The sequence below is a fragment of the Miscanthus floridulus genome, chromosome 17 (assembly GCF_019320115.1).
Source record: "Miscanthus floridulus cultivar M001 chromosome 17, ASM1932011v1, whole genome shotgun sequence".
Lineage (NCBI taxonomy): Eukaryota > Viridiplantae > Streptophyta > Magnoliopsida > Poales > Poaceae > Miscanthus > Miscanthus floridulus.
The window spans coordinates 90,461,224-90,480,676 of record NC_089596.1 but is presented as its reverse complement, the minus strand read 5'-3'; the positions used below and the strand labels follow the sequence as shown (position 1 = coordinate 90,480,676).

Genomic DNA, 19,453 nt, shown 5'->3' with positions numbered 1-19,453 from the left:
GAGGAGCGGCCGATGGCCGAGGGTGGAGGACGGGGCCGATTCATGGGCATAGCATGGTGGACCGGCTGACCGGCAGGAAGCGCCGAAGGGAGAGGCGGCGGCGGCGGCAACGTGACTACAGGCGGGGATGGGTGAGGCAGATGGAGAAAAGGGAGGAGAATTCGAGACGGGGAGAGAGCGAGAGGAGCTGACAGATCCAAAGAAACCAGACACGTGGCAAAATAATAGGCTAGAGTTGTTGGTGCAGATTTCGTCTTGTAAAAAGATGTGCAAGGCTGGAAGCAAGCTACCTTATGACTAAAAATAAAGAGAGTATGACTTTTCGAATCCTAACACGTCTTATAAAAAAAGATAGTACCTGATAATACTTGGTCGACAAATTATATGAGCAGCGACAACATGGTCGAAATCATCATCGCAAGTCAGTGTCTCCTCCGCAACTACAACTAGAATCGAGCCAGAGCATTGCTCCCTCGATTAAAAAACTTAGGTCGCTTTTGGTTTAGTGCCCAAGTTTTTTTTCTTCTAATTTTAACCAAGTTTAAATAGAAAAAAAATCAACATTTACAACATTAGATTGGCTTCCAATAAATCCAGCTTAAAATGTCTAAACAATATACTTATTTTATATTGTAGACATTCATACATTCTTTTTGTCAGAGTTAAATAAATTTGACTTGGACAAAACTAAAACGACTTACACCCTTCACTTTGCAAATATTTTCCATTTTAAACGACACGTCCCCAAAACTCAGCTTGGACCACTATTTATGGCTAGAATATAGAAGAACATCCTAACAATTTTATGTTTTTATGAAAATGCTTCTGAAGACAAATCATTGTATATGAATTTATAGTTTTTAGATAAATATTTAAAAGATATTTGAGATTGCAGATTTAGAACTTTCACCCAGATCTTCCAAAACGTCATTATTTTGCAAACCAGAAATTATTTTTTGGACAGGGTACTCACTTGTTTAGCAGGAGCACTGAGAGCAGCCGGTTAGGTTGCACCATCCCTACAAAACTCATCGGATTAGCTAACCTTCATACGGTTCCCTTCTCCCACAGGCCACCGCCAAATTTAGCTTCGAAATTTAAGAACGTTGGGACAGAGTTTAACCAGAAAAGCACTCAAATTAGCCTAAATCAAGGCACAGACTTTACAGGATGTATCTCTTTTCTTTCCCTTTTAAAACTTAAAACTTTTAATTACATGGACACATCAGCTCAGGCCCGAAACCATCTGTGACAACAAACATTATTCCGACTGTATGATTGTATACAGGCTCTCGCATTACCAGCGCCCGTTGGCATGGCGGCGCCACAAGGAGACTCCGTTCACCCCACTTCCCAGATTGGGGTAGTCCCCCACCTGGGGGTGGTATCCATTTGCGTTAACCCCAAGGCTCACCCGATGGACTAGCAGAGCCATTCAGCCATGGCTTTGAAGCACTCACGTCAGACAGGCCATTAGAAGTAACTATCCAACGAGGGAAACTGCCGCTCCCTCAACCCATTGACAGCATTTATGTCATAAGCCCCCGAGAATCCACCATCGTACTTGGTTGAATTGAACCAAGCGGGGCTTCTAACAGAAGCCACTTCCATATCTGACAAGTTTCCTCTTGGCGAAAACGGCAGGCCAAACGCGTTGTAATCTTGACGAAATGACTCTGGTATACTGCCGTTGATCTGGTCCTCCTCAAGCAAATCGTTTATGATGTCAAGGTGTGGAAATTCTTCTGCCACTGGCCCCTGTGGTTGGTGCCAGACATGACTGGCCGGTGTCTCGGTTTGGAACTGCCTAGCTTGCAGTCCTGCATGCATGCTGAACTTTTCTGTTCCTCTGCTGCATGCTTGCTGATAAGTATCGTCCCTCCGAGATTGGTCATATGCTTGACTGTTGGTCATTTGTTGATAAGGAGCGTGATCCCTCCAGAGATGCATATCAACATTACTGTCACCTTTCCACTGCTGCCAGCTGTCATGTGCTTCTAACTTACCAGACCCAGACCTGAATCCATGCCTAGCTGACGACTGATCAGATCTTCCAGCAGGAGGCATCATGACTGCCGTACTTGATGCATATGCTGATAGAGGCTGTGAAGGAGCAGTATCTTGACCCAGAGAAGAAGACTGATATGCAAGGCTTGCAGAGGTTGTAGCCAGACCAGTCTTACCAACTATTGCATTTCCGTAGGTCTGTGGAGTATAAGATGGGGCAGAAAAGGAAGGATCATTTACTGACCTTCTCCCAGCTGCTTCACTCATCGGGCGGGAAAGCAATGTGGACGTTTGAATATGTGAAGCAGCTGGTGCAGTTGATCTTGGTGTTGGTAACACAGGAGCACTTGAAGGCCTCGATGCTGCAGCAACCTCCAAAACTGAGCTGACTGTGACCTTCCTAGAAGTAGTTGCCCCTTGAGCTTCAGAATTAGTAGCCGGAGATATATGTGTCTGTTCTGAAGAAGGCAGAGCAGCTTTATCAACTTGTGATAATCTTGGGGGGGCTGGAATAAACCTATCAATTTGCAGAGACCTTGAAGGAACAGGCGCATCTTTAGCACCTGATAGTGATTTTGGCGGCAGCTGGAGGGGCTTTGTCAACTGGTGGAGATTTGGGAGGAATTGGAGTTGCTTTATCAATGGCTGGAGATTTTGGGAGAACTGGAGTTGCTTTGTCAATGACTGGAGATTGAGGGCGAACTGGAGTTGCTTTGTCAACTGCTGGAGATTGAGGGCGAACTAGAGTTGCTTTGTCAACTGCTGGAGATTGAGAACGAACTGGAGTTGCTTTGTCAACTGCTGGAGATTTGGGACGAATTGGAGTTGCTTTGTCAACTGCTGGAGATTTGGGACGAACTGGAGTTGCTTTGTCAACTGCAGGAGATTTGGGACGGACCAGAGTTGCTTTGTTTACTGACGAAGATTTTGGAGGAACTGGAGTAGCTTTATCAGCCAAAGGTAGCTTCGAGGGAACTGGCGTTGCTTTATCAGCCGAAGGCAGTTTAGGAGGAACTGGAGCAGCTCTATTGATTCGTGGTGATTTAGAAGGAAGAGGGGCATCTTTATCCATATCAGCTGCATGTAATTTCGAGCAAGGAGATGCCATGGTGACTTTCATTTTCAAACTTGATGCATTATCTTTGTTTGAAACTGGGCCCACTTTTGTTGTGGCGGGAGAAGGCACAGATTCATTGTTTGCAGTGGCTGGTATGCCTGAAACAGATTCCTCCAGGACAGGGTTGACCACAGAGGCATCCTTATCTGGTGTTCCATTAACTTTAAGATCAACTGTATCTTCTGAGGAATGCATAGGGCTTTCTGGAACATCAGGTGGCTTATCCAAAGAATTAGATGAGTCGGAAGATTCTTCTGCCTTCGCTTTTGCGTCCCTAGCTTCAAAATGAGCTTTGAGAAGTTTCTGCCCCTCAATGTTTTTCTGAAAAAAAATGCAAAAACAAAACATAGTTACAGAAACGAATCGGTTGACATTTACTATGAATGAAGTAAACACTGAGCATTCCTTATGTAAGCTGGAAAATAAGAACCCGTCAGCACATCCATTCGAGTGACTGGTACATGTGTTTCACAGGGAAAAAGGGGTTGCATTGTCATACCAATCCATTGACATAACCAGTCACCAACAGTACAGGACAAAAACGTAAGGAAAAAATCTGTCAGGTTTTGCATCAAGATATTATGATTGTCTCCAGTTCATGAATCAATCAAGAGATAATATTATTCACCATTAAAATATGATGAAAAGAAAATTTTATCACCTAGAAGGAACTAGGTGGCATGGTGAATAAGAAGAAATAAGCACCCAAATTCGAGTCAAAGAGGACTCAAACCTTGGGTGTTGAGAGTGTACATCCAAACCTCCCAACAAATGAGTTAGGCTCAATTTCTTAAAAACATAATGATACACAGAAGGAACTATCTATCAATGATTGAAGGATAAATACACAGCTTTCCTGTGCATTTGAGAAAATTCGAAGGATAAAGGTCTTGAACCAGTGATCACAACATCCTATGTCCTCTACCATGAGACAACATGGGTGCCAAGTATAATTATCACGCCCTTTGATTCCAAATATAGGTTCATTAGAGTATCAACATGGTCTTAATATGGCACTCTGACTGATGATATCATAAAGAACATATTGTTTCAAATAGAAAGGAGTTAAATAATGTTGAAGCGTCTTTCATGATGAATCTAGCAGCATTAACCATGGCAAATCAAAATCTATATGAACTTTTAGCTACTGATGGTCAAAGTTAAGAAATGTTGACTTGCAACAAACATAAAGGGACTTTTTGGAATATGAGGGCATGTTTAAAATATGCTCACATACAAAACCAACAGTCATAATTCAGATCCTTCAGTTGTTATACGCAGAAAATGTAGTAGCCAAACTATAAATTTCATGACAAAACAAAGACAGCTTTTTTGAAATACTAAATTCACCTCGTGCAGACGCTGCCCTAGCTTACGAAGTTTATCTCTCAAGGTAAGTAGAACAGTATCCTGCTCCAGTTTTGGAGCTGTGCAGCAGCCAGAACTATTGCGGCCTGAACCACCAGTAACACTAGAGGTGGAGGGAAGACCATCACCTTCTTCGGCAAAGTCAATAACGCTTAAGCCCTTGTTACGCTGATTTTTCCCTCTGCACACAAGTCTAGCTGGAGCAAATGCCAATCTTACAAGAAAGTGATGCACACATGTTTTCAAGTGTTCACTAACCTATTTGGCATGTCTGACCCATCTGACGAACCTTCTTCCAAGGCATCAACCTTTGCTATCACTTCCACCTTAGCTGGTAAGCCATCACAATTATCAATGGCAGTTTCATCACGAAGCCTTTCCAGAATTTTAACCTCACATTTCTCATCTCTTTCCTTGTCTTTAGCCTTACGGTTGTTCTTCTTTTGCTTGGTCTGAAAAACAAACCAAGTTTACAATGAAAAGGACAATACAAGAGCGATAGAGGCATCAAGTTAACTAGAACTAAGGGTAAAGAACAAGAAATCTTGAACAAGTTTTCTTCAGTAACAAGATAGGCAACCAACCCTGCTGAAACTGCAAAACCTCAGACGTAACTCATTTTTTCAAGTCACGCATCATTATACCAAATCCAATTAAATCGATAAGGGACACAGAGAAGAACTATAGATTCTAACTCGCAAATATTCTTGACTGAGAACTATTCCAGAAACCGACAACTACAGAGCCATTTCTAAATGTGCCATTGATAAACTTTAACATAACATGGTTCAACATAAGAAACTGAGAAGAAAACCAATGCATGTAAGGAACTAGTACCTGCTTTTTCTTGGCACGCTTGTCCTTTTCATTTGCACCACCACCACGCTTCCCCTTCATCTGATGTTCAAGAAGCCCAGCCTCCTCCTCCTCACGAATAAGTTCTTCTTGCCTTTTCAAAGCAACAGCTTCTTGGTATGCAACTTCAATTCCACTAACAAAACAAAATATAAGAAGCAAAAGAAAATGTATTTTAGCCTCTTCTGAGTTTGATAGTCGGCATGTGCAGTCACAAAATATAGTTGGTGAACATTTATCAGCCATATATTTTTTAAAATGGTCATAATAAATTAAGCTGAGAGAGCCTTCATATTTAGATTTATAGTAGTAGTATTTCCACAACTCTATCCAACTAATAATCACCACAAAATTTGGGCTGACTGGGTCACGGGTCGGGAACAGGGACGTGGGGCACAGCCGCACAGGTGTCTAGAAAAACAAGTCGAAGGGGTTAGATTGGATTGAGTGATCCCAAGTAATCTAGGTTGATGACCTGGTTCGATGAGCTTTGATATGCCACGTATGAATCGTTACAGAAGATCAGCACAAAATAATTAAAATACAAAAGAGCAAGAAAAGGTAAATCAGGCTGTGTACGGTGTTCCATTCAGCCTGGCTCGATGCGGTACACAATATGGATATGCAACCCACCACCATGTCAGCTGTAACTGCTACTGTCACCGGTGTGGTGCAAATGCTATACACCACCAGTGGTCGGGTGTCCCTCTTCGATGCTGAGTGCCTCTCACATCTAAGCACTCCATACAGACAATGTTTTCAAGTCGTCCGATTAATCACGATTACTCGTCCTAATCGGTCCCTGGTGTTCGATTAGGTCTGACTCGATTAGCTCGACCAGAAAGCTGGTCGTCCGATTAGTCGTCCGACTAGGACAGGGACGACCAATTTGGTTACTCTGTTTTTGGGCCTGTTTAACTAGACGGACATGTGGGCTACTGGGCTTGCAGTTTGGCTTGTTAGGGTTAGAATGTTTAGCAAAAAGGATTGTTAGCCTTTGTTGCGCTGCATCTGGATGCGAGCGTAGTTGGAGTGATTTTTCTGCTGTAAGTGCTAGTGTACTACTGCTGAGTAATTAAGTATGGTAGTAATATCGATATGTGATTCTGCATTATATTTTGTGTAGGTCCATACAAAAAAGAGAAACCGATTAGAGCACAAAAGGTTAAATAAGTTGGTATATGTCAGTTACAACCGCAAGATAGAAAACAGATTTAAAAAAATTAGAGAGCTGGGTTCCAAAGGAAAGAGATGCAATCCACTCTTGCTTGATGAATTTCATTGGGAAAATGAATGGGTCAATGAAAATTGTGAACCAGAACCAGTTCACGAAGGTGGTGGCGATGCTATGACTTGGGCTGTTGTGGATGAGGCTATTGGTGCAACTCAGGGTCTAGAGGGACGTAACTTGCCTAGGGCTGCTGCTACTCGTGCTGCTGTTGCTGCCCCTGTGAGGCGTACTTATGCTTGGAACAGGAAGCGTCCAAGGAACACAGTGACTCAAGATATTGATGAAGTTGATGATGAAGACCAAGATCAGCATGTAGATTCAGCAATAGCAATGGAGGAGGATGAAGAATCTGCACCAACTGAAACTGGAGATGGACCAACTGGAGATGGAGATGGAGGCTTCAATTTTAATGTTGATTTGCTTAATTAGATGGCTAGTTGCCTACTTTTGTTGGACTGTAAAATGTCAATGTTTGTGACTCTGTGTTGAACACTTTAGCTTATGTGTACTGAACTTGTTTAGTTATGTAATATGCTGGCTGTGTGGCTGCTATGGTCTGCTTTGTGCTAACTGCTAAATGCTAGTTATTTGCTACTGCAGCAGTGCTTGCTAATGCAGCAGTGCTGCTGTTGAGCTGTGTCAAGATCAAGACTACATTAGTGTTGCTAATTATGGTCTTCTTTGGTATTTTAGGCTTCCAGCAGCAAGTCAGCAAAGAAATGGAGTTTGGGACAGGAATATGGACCTCTGGACATGGCAGAAAAGAGAAGAAAACAACTCCCACAAGTAAGTCACCAGCTAAACACTAATGTAGTCTTGATGCTTGCTTTATTCTGTATACTATATAGTATATATAGGTATATATGTCCTGATATATAGGACGACCAGGGGTCGACTAGGCTCGACTAATCGGCCTGGTCGACGACTAATCGTGATTAGTCTCCTGGTCGGTCCCATGGCGACTAGGTTTGACTGGACGACTTGAAAACATTGCCATACACACACACACACTCCCCCATTTTGTTCGTTGATACATCTCGTTGCATGTGGCAACAGGGCAGCGACCCACATTGATTTTGACCCATGGATCGGGACAACATTTTGGGTCACGGAACACGGCATCAACTACAGTCCCAGTGACTACGATCCAACCTAAGCCATTAGTTTTGCTGAACATTCAGATCAAACCATCATTTCAGTTTGTTATGTCTGGTTTTAAGGCAGTAAAGTCAGGACCAATCAGTTCCTACATGACCAAGAGAATCAATCCAATTTAAGTAATCACAAAGATTAAAATGGATACATCAATTGTTACCTAAATATATGAGATAACACAAATGTCTCTAGTATCTTCTGACCAAGCTCAGTTAGGCGCCTTTCCTCACGCTCCATAGAAACTTTGTAGACCTCGCCAGAACTTCCATCCTACGAAGACGAGCATAACAAAAAAATGATTCTATGCAACGGTGATTTCACTTCTCAAAATATAACAGAATCATGCAAGGCTATGCGCTTATACAGAACCAAAGTTCGGCTAGGCGGCGACTACGCGCGCCTAGTCGCTGGGCGAAGCCCGTCGCCGCGACTAGGGGCATAGTCGCGCATCGCGGCGCTAGGCGGCGCGTAGGCGGGCGCGGACGCGGTGCGCGAGATGAGCGCGAGCTCGAGGGCGGCCAATTTTGGCGCGCCAAATCGGAGCGCGGGAGGAATTCCCGCACGGCCACGAGACCCAGGCGCGGGAGGATTAGAAGGGAGCGCGGCGCCATTCGCTCGTCCCCGCGTAAGATTTGGTCGTCCCCGCCGCCGGTCCTCCTCGCCGGGCGAGGTCCATCCCGCCGAACGACCTCCTCCCCGTCGGTCCTGCTCCTCCCGCCGGTCCTGCTCCTCCTCTGCTCCTCCCCTGCTCGTCCCCTGCTCGTCCCCGACTCGCGCGCCGCCGGTCCTGCTCGTTGTTGACTCGCCGCCGCCGTCCTGCTCCTCCTCTGCAGCTGTGTCACTTTGTGTCTGTGTGTCTTCTTTTGTGATTTGTGAGACCTGAACTAAGAACTATGTGCTTGTGCTGTCCTTTATTTATAAATTGTGTTGTGCACTTGTATTACTGTCCTATCCACTTGTATTGTAATTACCAGCTGCTGATGTGGTGTGCTCATGGATGGGAGGCTGCTGAAATCATCCAGATAAGTCACAACTTAGTGTTTTCTCTTTTTTTTATGAACAGCTAGCTGTCTATTGACTAATTTACTAACTACTAGCTGTCAAAATGTGTTGCAGGAGCTAGGAACATGCAAGAGTAAGCCAGCTAGGAATCAGATATGTCTACTGGCCCTCTTTTTATACTTACTGTGACTCATATATAGTAGTTATATACATATATATAGTTATATACATAATATATATATAATTTATGGCTATATTGCCAAAACGCCTAGGAAAACACCTAGGAGCGCCTAGGACCGAGTACTCTCGACTAGGCGCTAGGCAATGGGTCAGCGCCTAGATTCCGCCTAGCGCCTAGCTGAACTTTGTACAGAACATAGCAAGTAGTCAATACCATGCGATGAAAACAAGCTAACTGTTGACCAACCTACCAAGATAGTTTAGAGAACATACTAATTGCATGCTCAAATATTTGTTTGTATAAACAGAACATATCTCAGCAAATGTCATATGCTAGGCTGTTCTGACTGGAAATGGAACACCTCTCTTTCAACAAGGGACAAGCCTATGAGTAACAACACGCAAGGTATTTGTGTATGTGATGAGAGTAATAGTAAACACAGTTATTAACTTGTTCATTAAACAGCTGTCAGAAACTAAACCAATCCAGACGAGTTCAAAAGGATTACCTGCACGTAGGCATGAGAAACTAGCAACAAAATTGTCCTAATATAATTGATTGAGATTCTAGGGCCAAGAAAACAGACACCTACTAAGATGGGCAAAACTTGAAAATAAAACCAAGATATGACATATCAAATTATATTATCCCTACCTTCATGCGGCTTTGGGAAGTTTTGTCATCCTTGGGGGCTAAAGGTTGACAAGGCAAGGGTTCTAAGGCTGCTCTCTCAAGCAAAGCTATAACATCATCAGCCAAAACAAACATGTCCATGTCAACATGGACCATAGGCGCAGGTAGTTCTTCCAAATCTGCTAATTTTGTTTTGCCTTTCTTGCCCTTCATCCGGTATTCAAGTGCCTTCAGACTCGTATACAAAGAGTCCATCACTAATGTGGAAGTAACTTCTTTCTCTACAAAGAATTGCTTCACTAACATTTTCAATATAGTGTCAGTCTTTTCCCTGGACATGCGATGCCTGGTGTTTGGGTCAATTGCTGACCAGAAAGCACGAAAACTGCAAGACCAACAAAGATTTTAATGGCAGCAAGTATACAAATTATAAAACAACAGCACGCGACACTGTCCAATTTATTATGACAGATTAATCTAGGAAAGCCAACTGTCTAACCTGGACCATTTCATTTTGTCCTCAATGAGCTTGCTTAATTTACTTCTTAGCTCCTCAACAAAACGTCGGTAGATTTGTTCCACATTTGTCATATAGATGCGGATTAATTCTCTCCGATAAGGACGATCAAGGCAACGAAAAGGTCTATCCACTTTCTCCCTTGAATGTCAAAAAGATATAGCAGTCTGATGTTAGCATGTTACAAGAATAGGTTGCCAATATAGCAAACAAACATAAATGGGCAAATTGTCCCATATACAGAAATACAGAATTAGATGAGTAAAACAATGATTTGCTCCTTTGTATAAGTTATACTGAAGGTTATACGACTGACCAAAAGAATTATAAACCGGAGCAAATGCAACATTATGTTTTTCAAGGGAATGGTCGCAGCATAATCCGCAATGGATTTGCTGGGAGCAACACAATTTCAATATATATTGGCAGTCTATTTGTAGAAATCCCATGAATCTGTGAATCAGAAGCACTATCAATCAGAGTAGATACTGATTAGCTACCTGATAACCTGAACTTGAGCTATGATTTCAAGAACATCGTCAACAAGAAAACCATCCTGAATCTTTGACAGCTCCATAAACTTTTTCCATCCCCAATCATGTTCCTTCTTCCAGAACCTATGCAAAGTATCTACAAAGCTTACTTAATTAATGCCTGAAGATAATGTCAAGATAACTATTGCGGGCACCTTCCAAGAAGAAAACAAACCAAGTTCAGCTCACCTGAGTACTTCATCTTTTTAGGATCTATATTGGCTACAGCTATAGTGAACTGTGCAAAATGACTCCATCCTGGAATAGTCAGATTAGGATCAGAAAGGTAATCTCAGTACCGCACTGGCATGTAAAAGATTGCAGCAGACACAGCATCAAACCTGGGAGAAGTTTGTCATGATTAGCAACGCAAAGGAATAATGAAAGATGATTAGAGACATCACATCCTTGAGGGTATACAAGAATATACCTGTGTAATAAATTTGGGGAAAAAAATAACAAAGGAGTCAGCATGTTAGCATACAGAATATGTACACCAGAAAATGACACAGGAGTAAAAGATACTAGACCATGAATAAAACTATATAGCTTTCTGATTCCAACAGCTTTCCACGGAGACAAAAGCCAAACCATGGGGGTATATCATATATGTCGAATGCAATGTGCTATGTTAACACTAATAGGGTATAAAACAGACCATTGCTATGTCAGGATTATTTACTACAATTCCTTGCTTCTAACTCCCACTGACCACCAACAGACCATTTGACAAAAAGAAACATATAATGTCAGCCTGTTATGCAAAAGGGCAAATGGCACATAAGGGGGAAATGTGTTTAGCATGTTCCAATCCCCAGGTTAGGTCCCAACATTTTCAATAAATATGCTGGAGAAAAGTAATCATTATCAGTAAGATATAAATGCTATTTACATACACAGTGCCACGAAAGTTGGTGCTCTTTGGGCAAGAGTAAATATATCAGCACACATTGACAACATAATGATAGGCTAGTTGTAATTGTATAAGAGTGGAGTGCAACAAAAGAAATGATACTGAGAAAAATAGCATGTTTAGCACCCATAGGTACCAACATGAAAAAAAATTGACACAATTTGAGCTCAACAAGTGCATACAGGAAATACACAGCACGCTTGAAGCAATGTCATCCATTAATTGATTGACGAAAAGATACAAGGCATACTGTGAAACACTAGCAATCATGAATGGTGCCATATCTAACGAAGTCCAAATGAAAAAGGCAGTTAGTTCATCATAGCATCTACAATGAGTGGTATATTTCATTCCTCAAGTGCCCAATTTGAAGCTAGGTTTGATACCAAGAGCAATGCTTAAGTTTATGGAAAGAAAAGGCAGAAAAGAGAAACATCAAAAAAAATGTTTTCCAAATAATTGTCATCAAGAACTTTACCATTTGAAACCACCAGCTTCAAATGGCTCACTTTTCATTTCTCTTTTCTTCTCCTTTGAGAAGTTTTCAATCCTCCAAGTGTAACGTCCAAACAATTCTGAAGGCTTGGGGCCTGTTATGGTAATTCAACAAAATGAGCTATGAACAGGACAAAACAAAACTTTAGAACTTAGGACACAACATGTATCTTTGAAAACAATTATGAGCAATAAAATGTTAAAGACTTGAATCAGGGAAAGGACCTAGATTTATCCTTGCAGCAACAGCAAATAGAGACTAAAATTAATTAGGGCACGATCAGCATGCAAAAATAGTAGGTGTTGGACAGCCAACATCGGGGACTACCACACTCTAAGCGTTGTTGCCTTTGTGATCAGGCTCAGGAGACAATCCATCATCTGCTCACATCCTGTGTTTTTGCTCACCAAGTGTGGTTCAGTCTATTGCAAAAGGTTAGTCTGCAGGACCTAACCCCACAACCTGATGACCTTCCTTTTGATGATTGGTTGGCTAGAACAAATGAGAGAGTTGATGATCATCAGGTCAAAAAAGGGCTCAATTCTATCGTTTTGGGTGCTTGGTGGATTTGGAACCATTGCAGCCTGTGTGTTCTCTATGGCACTCTTCTTAATCTAGCTGGAGTTTTGTCACTCAATAGAGAAGAACTGCATTGTGGGGATCTGGCCAGGTTCAAGGTATTTCTTATCTCGCTGCATTTGCACCAGATGGTGGCTAGTTTTCTCCTAGGTCACAGTCATGTTTTGATCCTTGTAATAGGCATGCTAGTGTAAGTGTTTTGAAGTGGGTTGGCCTGGTGTTGTACGAGTTTTAAACCCCTCTCTTCTTAATATAATGATATATGCAGCTCTCCTGTGTGATTGAGAAAAAAAGCATGGCCTTTTAGAAAAGTCCTATTGCAATTTAGTTCTTCACAAAAAGAAGTCTACATAAGTAGCATAATTATTGACATTAAGGTAAGACAGAGTGGCAGTAATCAAGGTCATGTGGAATGCTCTCAATAAAGAATGTAAGTGGACTCTTATAAAGTTTTCTTTGTTCATAGGATAATTTGTGGCAAAAAAACTCATCTGATTTATTTCAAACTCTAATGTGCATGCAATCTGAATCTGATCAGAGACAAGACTTACTCGGCATTTTGACTTGATCAGTGTCTATGTTTTTCCCATAAGCGATAGGTACCCAGTGCAGAGAGCTCCCGCTCTGTGCGGGGTCTGGGGAAGGGTGTTAGTGGCAAGCCTTACCCTCGCCTGTGCAATGCGAGGAGACAGCGACTCAAACCCGGGACCTTCCGGTCACAGGCGGTAAGACTCTACCAGCTTGCACCAGGCCCGCCCTTCCCCATAAGCGACAGGTATTAGGATAAATTGAAGCATCATACAGGTATACTATCAGTCAGGATTAGATAGCAAATGTGAGAGTCAGTAATAAGCACCATTCACTGTGGTGCCTGAAACATCAAGTCACCTCAGGTGCCTATGGCACGGCCTAAAGGACCAATGGTATGCTCCCAATGCTAGAACAGGTACCTTTTTTGGACCTTACATAACTGGAAAAATACTAAAATTTCACTTCTGATAAGACACGCGCTTATATTCCTAATAGACCAACTGCTACTCTCCCAGTGCCAACAATGGTTATTTTTCTTGGACCATGCACAACCTGAAAAACTTAAAATATGTTTCCACTTTTGAAAAATAGACCCGTACTAAGCAAGATGCCTAGAATGACCAAAAGATCTTTCTTCCATCCTCCACTCCTTAGCAGCTGCCATCACCACAACTACCTCCTTGTCCACCTCCACATCCCATTTTCCTCCTCACCAGTTCACGACCGGTAGAAATCAACGGTGTGGAGGTTTTCAAGAAGCAGTCACCACCTCTGGTTCATGGAATCTGCCGCTAACTGACCATCACCACCATCCCCCTTCTTCCACGTCTCCACCTGCACCTTGTCATCCTCCTCCCAACCAGCTGGCACATGCCCCACTCTGCCTAGCCCAATTGGTCACCAACTTGGACCACCTAGTCAATCAAACTGCCCAGACTGTCGATTGTGCTTGTGTGGCAGCACGGTTGCAGTAAACGCCTAGATGGAGGCTATTCTACCTTCTAGAACACTATCTAAAATATTGATGGTGGCTAAGCGCTACCAGTCCATTTAGCAACGGTAAGCATGGTCCGTTCTCTATTTCTTAAATTACCAGCCTCCTTGTGCGTGGGCGCAGCATGGTTGGACTACTTCTTATGTAACTGACGGACAAATCCAGCCAATCGCATAGGGCCTTCAGCTAGCATTCAATGATCAATGACTGAACAAAATGCACACTCTGCCTTACGGCTAAAAACTTTTCGACCAGAGCTTTTGTAAGATGTCAAGACTTTGGGAACAAAGCAACTATATCAACTATGTTAATCATGAGTGGATCAATGAAATTTTGGCTATGCAGAACAAAATCATTCAGCACACCAAAGTAACAGGCATTAGATCAAGTGCATTCACGCACCAGGATCATCATCATCACCGTCGCTGTCCCAGAAGGGTGGGGATGTCGAAGGGGTGTCACTGTCGGCCCGCTCGCATGACCTCCACTCAGAGAAGGACTCGCCAGAGAGACTGCGTTCACCATCCCTCATTCCAGTTGTGCTAGCAGCTGAATCATCCATTACCGCAGAACCTGCCATCCGCAAAATCCACGACCGCTCCAGACAACCTTACTTCGCAGCTGTATGCAGAACAAAATCATTACACACACCAAAGTAACACGTGAACGGATGAAAAAGAGGTGATGGACTGGAGGAAAATCAGCACCCAGCAATTCAGGAAGCACCTTTATTAAGCCCCTGGAAATTTAGCACTCGTGCCAAATAGTTTTATTATAAACTCATACTCCCCGACAAACTGGGGGTTCTGTGACCAGTGAACAGTCAAAAAATACATGTTCCGGCACTGAATTACAGAATTCAGACAGGAACTGACCTAGCAAAGGACAGGGGTGTACACATGTACACCCGATTTTTTTTGCAAACAAAAAATCGAAGTCAGTAGGCATAATACATATATACACTTGTTTTTTTTAATCAATCATACCCTTGTAGTTAGATCAGATCCGAATACAGATAGCCAAATAGCTTGAGTTAGGGTTTAGGCGCTCGGTTTCGTACAGAAGGAGGGGGGAGAAGGGTGGGCATACCTGGTAGGTCCTCGTCGCCGGCGAAGGGCCCGACGAAGACCTGGGCACCTGGCGTAAGGCGGCGGCGGTCGCCCAGTCGTCCCCACGAGAGGGAGAGAGCGCACGCGGGGCGGGGGTGAACGGGAGAAGAAAAAGCAAGGTGAACGCAGTCCCGGAACGTTTTTTCCTGGCCTAGAGCTGGAATGGTGGTGGATACCGTGGTTTGGCTCTGATGCAGGCAGCGTGTCTAAACAGTAACACACGCATCCAAACCAAATCTTACGTGACTCTGCTTCAATGCTATCTCTTCTCTAAGATGTGTTTAAGGATCGGACCTGGCCTGCATAATTGGCAAATTTGATGCAACTTCTATCGCTTCTATGGAAGCACTTTCCTAAGTAGCTGTACACCATGCTAAAAAAAATTAGCTGTACATAGAGAAAACTACTGTAGAGTAAACTAGGTTGATCGAGCTGGTATGTTTTAATCTCCTACGACTAAAAAGAATAAAAGTAAGACTATTTTTTCGTGCGACTTTTTTTAGGTCGCTCCTCATTCCTGTCCGTGCGATACCGCGTCACGCGCTCCACTCCATCCTCCCCCGCCGCCAGCCCCGCACGCCCGCAGCCTCCCTCCACGCTCGCGACCCCCTCCGTGCCGATCCATCTCCCTTCTAGATCGGCATCGCGATGGCGGCGGGGTGACACGGCTCTACGGCCCCCATGGGAGACGTCCCACCCAAAAGACGCTCACCACCCGTGGCTTTGTAAAAAGGAAGGGGTGTTCTCCACTCGCAATCCCATGGTGCGCCGCCCTCGCTCCTCCGTCCCTCTCCATAGCCCATCGCACACGCCCTCGCCACCGTCGCCGCCGATGTCGCGCCACCCCCGCTCGACCCTCGTCGCGGACTCCGACGCCGCCCAACCATCGCTGGATCTGAGGATGCCCCCACGCCCGACGTCGGCCGGATCCCAACGGGAACGTGACGACGCCTCCAAGACTGCGCAGCCATTCGGCGTCCTCCGATTGGCGCCCTACGACTCCAATAAACTGCTCAACATGGCCACGATTTTCAGCACCGGCAACCACGTCAACGCACCTTCGGTGCTGGTATGTCTCCCACTCGGTCTCTCATCTACACTGCATAGCTCCAGGATCTGATCAGGTTTGTGTTTCTCGCGCCCAGTTCCGTAGAATTTTGCAACTTCAGTACAAGTGTTCATGGTGCACCGCCACCGCCCCCTTCGGCTGCCGCTCCGATTCGCCCGGCGCCTGCTCCGCCCGCCCTGTCGGCTGGCCAGGACCGTGCGCCGCCCTCACCCAACAAGTTGCTGGACGTCGCGATCATGGCCTCGCGCCGATTGGCTGGTTCCTGGCTGATGGCAGCGGCGCTCTCTTGGCTCCTGCTCGGCTGCGTTTGCGTGCTGGGGTACCCTGACCCAGACTTGGTATGGGGAGGGGGTACCGGGGCAGCCGTCCGTGGCTTTCCTACAGTTCGCTGACTATGTGGACGAGGACGAGGGCGCCAGGAGGAGTACCTCACCGAAGCTGAGGACGCTGCCAAGTCCAAGCCATCCCTGCCCAATCCATTATTAGTCACCTGAGTCACCCCTCTTGATGAATATTAAAAAAAATGTGATATCATACTCTTCCTGTTTGTTACTCAGTGCTAGCAGGATAGTAGTAGTTGTGGTCAGAGGCTATCACCTGTTATTGATGTTAATTTCTGTATTGTTTGCTTTCTATTTCACTGCATGCTAGAACAGAGGAATTTTGCTAGAGGTTTTCGTTAGTTACTGAAAGAAATTCATTTATTTCAAACGTTTCACATTACAATTCGTTTTGTAACAGATGGTAGTACTGTCATAGTTTCGGTTCACTCACTAATCTTCTTAAAACTTTTCTGTATTGCATTTGGTATTGTGTAGAGAACTTTCACAACCATGCTATCTTCTTCAGGTGCTTCTTGTTTAATTCGGATAGCTATCCTACCTAATGCCCATATTGGTGGAAGCAACATAAGTTTCCTCGTACATTTTTTTTCTTTTGTTACTCTGAGAAGTCCCAATTTTTTTCCATCTTTTCATTTTGCATGGAGCATATATTTCAACATGGCAAATAACGTGCACCCCAAACCTTACTTGTGGATAATGTTGTGTAGTATATTACCAATCAATGCCTGTGATTGGGCAAAAACCTTAAATTTTCAACAAATAATTGAAGAATACAGTAGCATCTTTCCTCACTCTTACCTATCCCAAATGTTACGGCTGACCATATGCATGCCTAACTATGGCGAGATGCTTTATACATGATAGTACTACATTTGCGCTGCATAGACCGTGTTTTAGACACATCTTTTTTTAATTATGTTGTACAATTTGGCTAAAATTTGTTTGTTATATAATATATATCCCTTTTTTCCCTAGCGCCTTGAACATTGCCTCTTGACGTTGAGCGGTTGAGGTAGATCTTCCTAGCTAGCTCAGTTGTGCTGCTGCGTGATGTCATTAACATCGATATGGATAATCAGTTGGCTGGCAAATATAAGCATTTTCTATTCATCTGTGGCCATTTGTGCTTCCATCGGAAGCGTTGAATTTTCTGATTGCATACAAGGATTGATTTTTTGGTTTTAGAATGCACATATATATCCCTAATAGCCATCGCTCTTGTGTAGTTTGGTTTAGCAATGTCTGATGCAATTAGATCATGGATGGATACAGTTTTGCACTGTTCATCTCTAATTCAATGGACTCTGCATACGGTCGATTTTTGTCATTGCTCTATTAGAGTTGATTGCCTCGCATCCAAGAAAATGAGCTACATTCTCATATTAGTAATTCATGGGAGTTACAACATATGCAGTTTTATTTTCCTTGCTTTGTTTGTTATCTCACAGAGATCAACTGTCGATGTTTGATCATCGATAGCCGGCCACCGGGGGTATCCGGGGACAGTATGTTCGGATTTCAGTGTATGCAGAACTCGATGGTTAACGCAAGAGACAGTCGATTTATCCTGATTTAGGCCCTCGATCGCAGATCGAGTAATAGCTCTACAGTCCAGTCGGTGTTAGCTTTTGTGTTGGATTGATTATGAAGTGTTGTCTCATACAATTGTTCTGTTGAACTCTCTATCTAAGGAGCCCTGCCCTCCTTTATATAGTCAGGAGGTCAGAGTCCTAGTCGGTTTATAATGAGAATTCCTAGTAGGATTACAGAGTAACACTGCTACTAAGATTATAGGGGAAGAATCCTAGTTAGACTAGGTCTTCTTCCTTCCTTGCGGGGTATCCCGTGGGTCCCACACTGACAAGCCCTCGAGCACTTCATGGTTGAGTTCTGGAAGCCTCGTCTTGTTCCTTCAAGTCTTGTTGAGCAGGAACAAGCGTCATCCGAGTGCTTTCTTGATTGAAACCGTGTAGCGCTTCGTGAGATCTTTGTGTGGTGTGTACCTTTTTGAAAAAAGTATTCCCATACGGATGTAGCCCCCGAGCCTCTTGCTGTTTGGCACAAGGAGCTTGAGGGTCTTTTCTTGTAACCTTCCTGATTCTTCGTCGGAAAGGCTCCCCGACTTCTTTGTTGAAAAAGGGCTCTGATTTAGCTGTGTTCGGGTTCTTTTTGTCTTGTGGCTCTGAAGCCGTCTGTCTTGAAGAAGCACTCTGAGTGGTGTGCGTTTTTTTGGAGAAAAAAAGTGCACTCACTGAGTGTAGCCCCCGAGCCTCTTGCTATTTAGGAACAAAAAGTTGAAGGGATCTTGAATCTGAGTTGTTTGATAGAATTGTATACCTCTCCTTTTACAGCCCCCGAGCATATATCCGGGTTGTTTTGTTCAGGAAGAACTCGGAAGCAGGGTTTTGGCATATTCTCTGGTAGTCTGCTGTTGTCAGATGTAGTTGTATGGTAGGTGGTTGAGTGTGAATGCCTTTTGTTCACGGGTTATACTGTGTTCGGTATATTCTTCCGAATATGCCCGTCTTTGAGTATTGTTCCCTCTCGCCTAAGTCTTCCATTATTGAGTCCTGTCTTTTCACTGTGTTGTTGTTTTATTCTTTTTCGTAGGAGTTTGGGCGCAACTTTGTTGACTCGATCCCTCTTGATGTTCTCCCTATCAGTGGCGAAAACTAGGGAGAAACTTGCTAGAGCTTCCGCAACCAGTAAGTTCCCAATCTCCTACAGTGCTTCCTGGAGTTTCTTCTGGATTTGTTGATGTATATGAAGAATATGTTCCTCATCTAGTCCCCCGCGGTCCTCGTAGTGTCTCGAAGAGG

The 19,453-nt window shown here is 43.8% G+C and overlaps 1 pseudogene; it reads right to left on the bottom strand.

Annotated features, from left to right (window-relative positions):
- Positions 1-1,036: 1,036 nt before the first annotated feature.
- On the bottom strand, positions 1,037-14,754 carry LOC136519032 (TNF receptor-associated factor homolog 1a-like; annotated as a pseudogene).
- Positions 14,755-19,453: the final 4,699 nt, after the last annotated feature.